The following is a 9,327-nucleotide window of genomic DNA, read 5'->3' as shown; positions in this document are numbered from 1 at the left end:
GATGAGAATGCAGAGGTATCCCTGGGGTACCAGTTAAATACAGGTGCAGGCACAGCACAGGAGTGCAGCCCCCAGGTACTCAGGCAACCTGAAGACCTCAAGCTACTTTACACCTTTGTGGTACCCACCCCAAGAGATTTTAACTGTTCCTTGCCTGTAAGCTAAACATCTAGGCATGCTGCAGCCAGAGATTTGAAGTGCAACCTCTTTTTTATTAGAACAGCAAATCTCAGCAAATTGCTTTCTGCTCCTCTCTGGAAAGTAAGACAATCACACTTCAGAGCTCAAGGCTCACACTTGCTTTCCCCACAGTGTTTTCAGCATCACAGTCTGGACATTACTGTATTTATCGTGGTATCCATCTCTCAATGCACATACTTGCCTACACTTGTTCACCCTTTTTTGCACCATGTGGGTAATCCCTGGTACACTCCATCACTTTATCACCCAGGAAAGCAAAGAAGGAAAAGATAAGGATCACAAACTTGCTCTATGGGTTTATATTAATTAAGCATAGCTTAATCACTTGATTTAATTGTTGCAACATTTCTATAAGTCTATACTGAATCATTCAGAATGTTTTCCTTAATAAGCACAATAGCTCTATACCCACCTGTGAAGAAAGGCAGGCAGGTGTGCAGACCTACTTCAGGCAACAGGCTCCAGCTGGGATTACTCACCTCTCTACCACCCACAGCTACAAGAGAGCAGGATGTGCCTCTCTTGAGAGGCTTGGTAGTCAGTGTTTCTGTCTTAACTGAATTGTGGCTTAAAGTTTAGAAGCAATCCAAGAAAAACTGCACTGTGATCAATGGGAAGCAGAGATTGAAAGGAAAAGGTACCGTGGCTGCCAGTAGTGTGCTCATAACACTCGTGGTTGGGGGGGCTCTTCTGTGGGGTTGGTTGCCTTTTTGAGAGGAGCTTCTCTCTTCCTGGTCCCTGGGCTAACTCCACTCTTCTCCTCGTTACTTCCCTTGTGTTCCTACCTTTTCTTAGGCTTTATCTCTTCTTTAAATGCTCCTGTTCTAAGTGAGTCCTGGAACAACAGTTAAAAAAATCTGATATTTGTGTGCCATAACTCTTCCTGTTTTGTTTTGTTTCTGTCCCATTTTTTACCTGCTTCCTCTCCTGTTCTTATGCATTTGAATCCTAAGGCCTCTTGAGGATAAGGCCAAATTCTTTGTGAGTTGCTGGAACAGTGACTTTCTATTAGAAAGGCATTGCTCTAACATATAAAAGAGGTATGATGTTGTTTCATGTACTTTGTGACTTATTGCACTTATTGCTTGCACAACTAATGATTACTTGATGTGTGGTTAATTAAGGAATGTTCAACGTTGTTTCCTCTTGTTGTGTTCAAAGTTGTTTCCTCTTGTTGTGTTTGTAAAATATCTGAAATATGAATTTGTCTGAATGATTCCAAACTACAGACTGCAGAAATTAGGCTTGTATGAGTTTAAGTAAGGAGGAAATTCTCAGATAGTGTTGTAATGCATTAATCAAATTTTTTAAAAGTCCTAGAAAGGGAAATTGTCATTTAAATGATTCCTACTTATTCTGGAAATGCATAATTAGGGTATACAGCTATGTGATGTATTGTGTCCTGTACCATAAGGTTTCCAAATCATGGTGGAAATCCTCACAGGAACTGGTGATATGTTCCAGAGAGCAGAATTTTTGTTTTTGTGTTACTTGCAATTATAGGAAAAATTGTGAAGAGCATGATGCTTTTCAATGAAACACCTATTTGACATATGCAAGGTCCTATATTCAAATAGAGGATTAGGAAGAACCAAAAGGGTTGTGATTTTGTTATATGCTGAAAAGAACCCAGATAGGTTTGAATCTGAGAACTGATGCTTTCTCCAAGCTTTTCCTCTCTCTGCCCTAAAGTACAGGATAGTTGCCTTTGGAAAGTAAAACTCGAGATCAGCAGCTGTGAAGGGTTTGGTTCTTAGGGTGCTGTAGTGCTTTGTTACGTGTTTGCCTCTTGAGGAACTGGAGGTAATACTGGCAGCAGAGTGGTGAACCAGAACCACTGAGGCAATATCTGGGCCCTCATCTCATGTGGTTGAGTGAGGAGAAAAGACATATCTGAGCAACAGGTAGGAAAGTAAGAGTGCACCCTTTTGCTGCTGCAGCCTGCTATAGTGGCAGGTGTCTTGCAAGACGTGTTGGATTTGTAATTAGGATGAGAGTTCTCTATACTGCAAGTTGTGAAGGTGTATGCATCTTTTTCATAGAGTATCTATTGATTTTTGGGTAGAATTTGCTACAAAACATCTTGGTATACTTCTGTACAAACCTTCCTGTCTTATGACTTATATTGCTACAAATGATTCCTGCTAATGGTATTTCTGCTCCTGTATAAGTAATGCGTTCTTGATGCCTCTTTCTGGAAGTGCTAATCCACTTTAATCGTAACAATCTCTGCACTGGAAATAAGAGTCACTGACATTAAACAGAAGCAGAGGAAACCCCAGAAGTAGAACAGTTTCTTCCCTGTGTAATGCAAAGTTGTAACAGGCTGGGAGAGGGAACATTTGAGGTGGCAAAGAAAAAGAATAACTCCAACCAAAATAGCATTATCTTTTCATTGTCTGTCAGTGTCTTCTCCCCTGAAGTTGGGAAAAAGGCCTATTTCAAAAAGGAAATTGCACAGTATGTCCTTTGGAGCTCTTGGTGGCAGTGAAGTGTCACAAATATTTCAGTGCAGAAACTGCAATTGGATTCTGAACATCGGGTTGGGAGTGGAGTCTGAGGATGTGTAACATGAATTTCCCTTTGCTGGCCAGAGGCTCCACTGTTATTCTTCTGCATTGTTTACACCATCTGCCTTTAAATATCACACTGGGGGTTTGTCTGTGGATGGTCTGATCAGTTTGTGCTCAGATAGATGGTTCAATAAGTAAGGTAACCAAAAACAAAGTATATGTGTTACACTGAAATCCCTGCAGCTTTGCTGTATGCAGTTGCAGCCCCTCACCTCTCTGTACATCTTTTTGGATTAGTGTTCAAGCTGTTGAAATGCACCTGATATAATTCACAGCATGATCCTTTGAGAATAGGAGCACTACCTTTTTCCCCCCCACCTTTCTTACCAGGGATGTAAATGACTGAATACCTCTGTTTTGCTAAGGAAAAGTTAATGCCATGCAATCAGAGTACAGATGTGCTGTCAGCAAACACAAGGAAGCGCCAAGGTGCTCGTCCAAGTGTTTTTTCCAACTGTTTAGTGAGGTGAGAGATGAAAAATGTCGGGCTTTGGCTGCAAACTGGCCAGCAGCTGCCTACCCTGCACTGCTGGCTGCAGCTTGGTAAATATTTCCATTCCCCATCTTCCTTGTCCTGATGGTTGCTGCTGATAGCTGCTGACAGATAATTAAAGCTGCTTGGTATAACCCTGCCTGCAAATGTCTGCAGGAGTGGACGAAAGTGAAGTTTCACCTAGGGAGATTAGAGGGGAGGAGATCTTTTATGAAGACAGATGAATTCAAATACAAATGTGTTTACAGAAAACTTGTAAAATGCTGTTTTTAAAACAGATAGATAGCATCTTGACCTATGATAAAGATTTCCAGTTTACCTTTATTAGAGAAAGAGGCTCCCCCCTCTTCCATCTCCAAGAAGGAAATTTCCTAGTGCTGCTGAACAAGATCAGTCAGTTGTGGTTTATGTTTTGCATTTATCATTTTGTAGACATTGTTCAAAATCATAATTATTACTTAAATTACCCAAACAAGACAATTCATTTCTTCTATTGGCTAATATTGTGATAGTCTTATTTTTAATGGGTTTCTGAGTCACTTCTGATGTTTCTATGCTTTTTTATTTGTTACATGTAACTCAGGTTGCTCCATGGCCTTTGGCAGTGCAGATGGTTTTCCTTCTGCACATCACCATGCTGCTGAGCATACCTTACCTTTTCCTCTCTCTTGAAGGTTGGCATAAGGCAGTAAATACTTACTGGCTCAATCACCATTCTTTACTTATGTGGAAAAGCAAACTATTTTGAGGATGTTGCCACAGTAGTCAGTGAGCCTATGTGATCTAAGTGCTGCAGAGGTGAGGATTGTGGGCCTGAATCCTAATGCTTTCCTAGGCACACCTAAGGTTTCTTCTGTTTATGTACTCACTTGGGCTTGTTCATGTGTTATCCTATTAGTTCCTGCTGTTTGCTTCCAAGGGATCATTGCCTGGACCTATAGGCTCTTTCCTGCATCCAGGTACCCTGCTACTTCTGCTTGCCACTGACCAGGACAGCTGTAAACTTACAGGTACAGTGATGGGGCTGCAACACAGGTACCTTTCCACTGACAAAATCACAGTTAATCTTTGGTTTTCTTTTTATTTCCACTTACCTTTCCCCTTGCTTTTGTGACCTCCTCTCCAGAGGGAAAGCAGCACTTTGCGTTTCTGTGTTCAGGTGAGCACTTTCTTCACTAAATATTTCAGGGAAGCTTTAAAAGCTCCAGACTGTCAGCAGAGTTTACTCTCTTGAGGAAGTTGGAGTGCCTGTTTTTCACACACATCTGGTGGGCAGCTTCGCACAGCCAAATCCTGCTCAGTAAATTTGGTGCTATGGGGTGGCTTAGCAGAAGCTCACACAATAACAAGGGTTGCTGGCTTAAACAGGCGTCTGCTAGATTGAGCTGTTCTGCTGTAAATACCTCATACTTTTCCTGGAAAAGCCTAAGAAAAGTTGTGTGGCAATCAAGGTCTGGTCATCCCACACCCCTTTTGTCCTCAGCAGAATACACGGACTGGTCTGCCCTGTCGCATTCACCTCTTGGTAATCCTACTGCAGAAGGAAACATAGTCTGGCATGTACCTGAAGGCTGGTGAAAATGTAGAGGTGACAAAGATACCACAAAAAACACCCTGCCCTGAGCGGTGTGGAAAGCTAAGGGATCTTTGCAGGAGACAGGCAGCACTGTCCAGTGTGCTGTGAGCTGTGGTGGGCAGTGGGGACAGGCGGGCTCTGCTGATGCACAGCTCCACAGGAGTGGGAGCAGCTGCCTGGCTGGTGGGCAAGATGCTGTCTGCATTGTCAGCATGATGCTGCTAACAAGGGAAATTATTTCTTTTATGTGTTGATGGGAGCAAACTGTGGTCCAGGAAAGTGCTTGCATAGCAGTGCCCATGGCAGCTGGTGGTGTCACTGCCTGCTCCAGGGACTGCAGGGACTCCAGAGCAAACACCTCAGGAGCTGAGCCCAGAAAGTGAGTGCTGTCTAGTGTGGGTTTGCTTTGAGCACAGTTGGGATACAGCAGGGCAAAGATTTGTTCCATGGTGACTCCTGTCCATGATCCTTCCCAAGTGCAAAGGGAAGGATTTGGCATTTCAGGGGTTTAGAAAATTAGACCTTATGCAGAGTTATGTCTTGTCTTCAAACAAAGCACGGAAATGTTTAGAAAGATAACTTGGTGCATAAAGTTATTCAATGCTACTAAGTAATAGAAAGAGAAATGGCAGAGCTGAGGTGTGCTTGTACATGCCTGCATGTTTTTCTGTTGTTTTTTTTTTTTTTTTTAATTAGAAGCACCTGGTGTATTGACAACATTTCAGTGATCTTCTGCTTGGGGCTTATTTTGAGGAATAATATGAATAGCAAATCACATTAACAGATATTACCAAGCATGGCAGTATTACAACTTGTCTTAAGGTAAGTGTTGGATCTGTATGTGAGGTCTAGAAATAGCCTGGCATGATAAAAGAAATGTTTGAGTCAAAGAGCTCTGTTTTAACAGTCAAGGAAGATAGCTTTTCTCAACTGCTTCTCCCCTCCTAAATAACTGTGTCCCTCATAGTTATTGTTCCAATTCTGTTCTGTGAACTGTGACTATGTAGTTAATGAAAGTTGAAATGAGAGCTAGAGAATGAAGTACAGTTTTGAACACCTATAATAAGGTAGAATTAAATAGTGGGACCAGAAAGTGATATCTCTGCTCACAATGAGTAGCATCCTCTTTCTGTGCTAGCCTCATTAGAGAAAAAGGGGCTACAGAGACTCAAGTTCCATTTAATATTAATTACTCTATCAACAGTCTAGTCTAGGAGTAAAAGCAGAATTAAGTTTTAATGGAGCAAAAACACTTTAAGTGTTTTCCTTTTTTTCAAATTTGTTCTTTTCCTGAAAAAAAGGAGATAAGAGCTTAATGCAAATGTGGGACTAGGTAACACACAATATGAGTGAGAGGAAGATTATTTAGGTGAGCAAATGAATTTTCAAATAGGAGAGGAGATGGATGACAAGAGAAGTTAAACAAATAGCACATAATTAATTCTCACAATTTTACCTAATGCTTTGTGACATGGCTGTCACTAACATTGTCAGAAGCTATAAGTGAAGTGGAATTCAAAAAAATTCTAGGCAGAAGTAATCTCACTTTATTGGAAGAATGTTTTTCTAAGATGCATTTCCCTGGCTGTATACAGCTCACACACACATGAAAGAGGAGCATAAAAAGCTGAAGTTGTTCTGTAGTGACTTTCACCTTAGATTGCTGCTCTCATTCCAACTAGCTATATACAACCTATATGATTTTTTAAATTGTATTTATTTTTATGTGACTGCCCTCCACGACACTGTCTACAATTATGAAAAGTCTATTGAAGCATCTGATATATCAGTTTTACTGATTCATTTATAGATACGCCATTGGGATTTTTTTTCCCTATTTGAAAGCCTTTGTTTTCCCTGCTAATGCACCTGAGACTGACAGTGTCTACAGAGCAGAGATTGGCTTGCGGTTTGTTATTTAGGATTTCCCCCCAACCCCACTATATTTAGGTAATGCTCAGCTGGGAAGAAGCTGCTCAGATCCAGCAGGTTGAGAGGGGGTGTGAACAGAGCTGAAGTGCAATAAGGAGTAGAAAATAGCAGAGAGCAGAAAGAAAGGATCAGAGCTTGGTAGAGGGCCAGAAAGGAGGAAAGGGAGAAAACTGAGTCTTGAGTTTTTTTTCCCAGAAGAATGGTTAAGGAACTTCAGGAGGGAATAGATCGGTGATGGACCTTTCTCTTCTTAGCATTAAGTAGGTGAGGCAAGGAGCAGGGACTGCAGGGGAGTGGAGGGAGCTGTACAGGGACTAGTAGCAGCAAACTCCGAGCAGGGCAAAGGCACTGAAGTTGGTGTTGTAAATCCAGCAGCAGGTAGATATTTAGAAGATCTTGTCAATAGAAACAATGCATATGAAGATCCAGTCAGAAATGGACTTCAGATCATCATTACACAGGCCTTACAAGTTTTCTCAGCTGGACTTTTACTGAGGATCAACTAGTTCCTGTGCCTGCAAATGCAGTTAGACATCTTCACATTGGACCTGGAGACTCTTTGTTAAATTTTCAAGCAAATAATATACTATTATCAACTTCAGCTGGTCATGTTGTGTCCCTGGCTTGGTGTGTTGGCAGTGTCTTGTTAGTGATTTACTGGAAAAATATTTTTGTAAAGAAGGTATGGCTCCTTTGGCATAAGCTAAAAGAATTAATAGTATTAGGCTCTGGGGCCAGACTTGCTGGATGTCTGAAACTATTGGCTATTTGTCTGATAAATCAAGACTGTCCAATACCTAGACATGCAATGGCCTGGGCTGTTCAGTAGATGTGTTTTAGAAAGCAGTGTAAGAATTTGGTAATTGAGAAAATATGAAATGCTATTAGCCTAGGCTTTCACTACTCTGTTTTGTTTGTAGAAGCCAATAAGTAGACCACGGATTGTGGTATCTGAATTTGAAGTAAGATATAACATTTATATAAAAAGGGGTTTTTGCAGATCCTTCATCATCTAGTGCTAATTATAAGATGGAGCAAACTTAAATGCGTTTGCAAGTGGTGCCAACAGGCTTCATGTGTTAAATGAAAATATGTATCACCAGACACGTTGGATTTGTGATTAGAAAATATCTTGCCCACATCCACACCTGCTGTTGGCTCAAGCAGTTGAATCTAGAGTTGTATTAAGGAAAGCAGATTTTTCTAGAGACAACTTACATGAGTGAATTACACAACTACTAGGAGTGAGCTATTGTGATTTAGTCTAGTGGGAAATAGCTGACTGTGAGTTTTGTTTCTCTTCTTAACCTTGATAATTCAAATCTCTATGGAAAAACATGTACTGCAACTCTTAATTATTCTTTCCTAAGGTCTGGTTTAAATTTCTTGTACAAGAGGTCTCCAGTTCACTTGCTTTAAACCTTGCTCAGAAAAGGCTGTCAGAAATTCTCACAAACTTGCAAAGAACTCTTCATCCAACAGAGATCAGTATCTGGAAGAGGCAGCATAGTTAGGGGTGAGAATTCTGGTGGATGTGTTGTTTTCATAATGTTCAGCATCTTCCTTTAACAGATAAATAAATATGCAGTAAACTGCAAATGTTAGCAGGCACATCTGAATGGGATACAGGTGGTCAGCTGGTCAGCCACTGAAGAGTGTGCAACAAATAAACACTTGTATGATAAGACTGTTTCCGCTCTGCTTTTCCCTTCAAAGTGTCAGGGACATATGACTGTCACAGCTATTGGCAGTGACACTGATGGCTTGAAAAGGGCAATTTCTAACTTTTGAGGTCAACATCAGCATCTGAAAGTCTATATCTGTTCTAATCCTTGCCCTAATGCTATCCATTTACAAAGTTTGCAATAAGCTGCAGAGTTTTACTGGGGGTTACTCTGAGAAAACTGCACAGGGGTGCCAAAGCCCCAGTGATTGCAGGGAGGGGACAAAAAGAAGAATCAAAATGCCTGACCAGGTCAAGACCATTCAGGGAGCCAGGCTGTGGCCGTTCAAAAATCACTAAGGGAATAATGAAAAGACCCTTTCCATAGACAGCAAGTGGGACAATTCTCAGTAGGAGCCCTTTGAGGATGGAAGAAAGATGCACCAAATGAAACCATCCTCTGATGAGACACTAACAGCATAATACTGGTTACAGCAGTAAAAAAGATTAAACTGAAACTTTGTCTAGATTCTGGGCCAGTTTCAGAGGTCATAGAAAGCAACTGAGCAAATAGCTAAATTGGAAGCCAAAGAGAACTTTTTAGCTTGACTTGCGCCAAGTTTTTAATAAACATAATCATTAAACAGAAATCCCTTCTGCTTTAGGAAGGTGGGAAACTTTATATTTCATAAAAGATGAAAGGCAAGAATTGTTTGATATTCCATGTTTTTTCAGTGACATATCAATGCTAAGAGTTGCAAAATGTCTGAATATATTTCTTAGGAAAACTACAGAAGTGTGCAACTTCTAGCTGCTGTGGGATGTTAGAGGGAAGATGTATCCAAATTGCTGGTGACTCTATTCTTAGTCCATGTTTCTTGGTAAAAAA

The sequence above is a fragment of the Anomalospiza imberbis genome, chromosome 1 (assembly GCF_031753505.1).
Source record: "Anomalospiza imberbis isolate Cuckoo-Finch-1a 21T00152 chromosome 1, ASM3175350v1, whole genome shotgun sequence".
Lineage (NCBI taxonomy): Eukaryota > Metazoa > Chordata > Aves > Passeriformes > Viduidae > Anomalospiza > Anomalospiza imberbis.
This window is presented reverse-complemented; position numbering follows the sequence as displayed.